Source organism: Cetorhinus maximus, chromosome 9 (assembly GCF_964194155.1).
Source record: "Cetorhinus maximus chromosome 9, sCetMax3.hap1.1, whole genome shotgun sequence".
In the NCBI taxonomy this organism is placed as follows: domain Eukaryota; kingdom Metazoa; phylum Chordata; class Chondrichthyes; order Lamniformes; family Cetorhinidae; genus Cetorhinus; species Cetorhinus maximus.
Genome location: NC_135887.1, coordinates 5,708,540 through 5,709,112, shown reverse-complemented (window position 1 = coordinate 5,709,112; position 573 = coordinate 5,708,540).

The window sequence follows — 573 nt, the reverse complement described above, 5'->3', positions numbered from 1 at the left end:
CTGCGCTGGCGGCCTTCAGGCAGCTCCAGGAGCCGGGGAATAGACCGCCTGCCACTCGCGGCCTGCGCCTGCCGACCCTCCGTCCGGCCGCGGGATTATCTGCTTCATGGTTGTGCCTCTGGGTCTTTTCGCACGGATGGAAACCGAGTGGTTCGACGCGAATATTATCGTCGCCCAGGGGAGGCTTCATGTCGGTTAGGCCCCGGCCGAGGCCTGGCACTGCCGCTGGAGCCCGCTGAATGCGAGCGGCTCGCAGAGGCCGGGATTCTTGTGGATTTATTCTCTTTGTTGTTTTCCTTTCCATTGATCCGTCTCCTCTTCGGTTGGGCCTGAGAGTGGGAAGCGAGCCCCGGGGTTCAGGGAGCACCACAACCACCATAAACCACCCCCCCCCCCTCAACAACCTCTCCTCTCGCCCGCCGGCTGCCCTGACGGATTCTCGTGGGTGTTGGTGACGGCTTCAGGGGGGCTTCCTCCATCACAGGGCTGCAGCTTTACCGCTTACCGCCGCCTCTCGCCGTTTAAAGAGAGAGAGAGAGGAGGAGAGAAGAGAAAAAGCGGCCGTGTTGAATG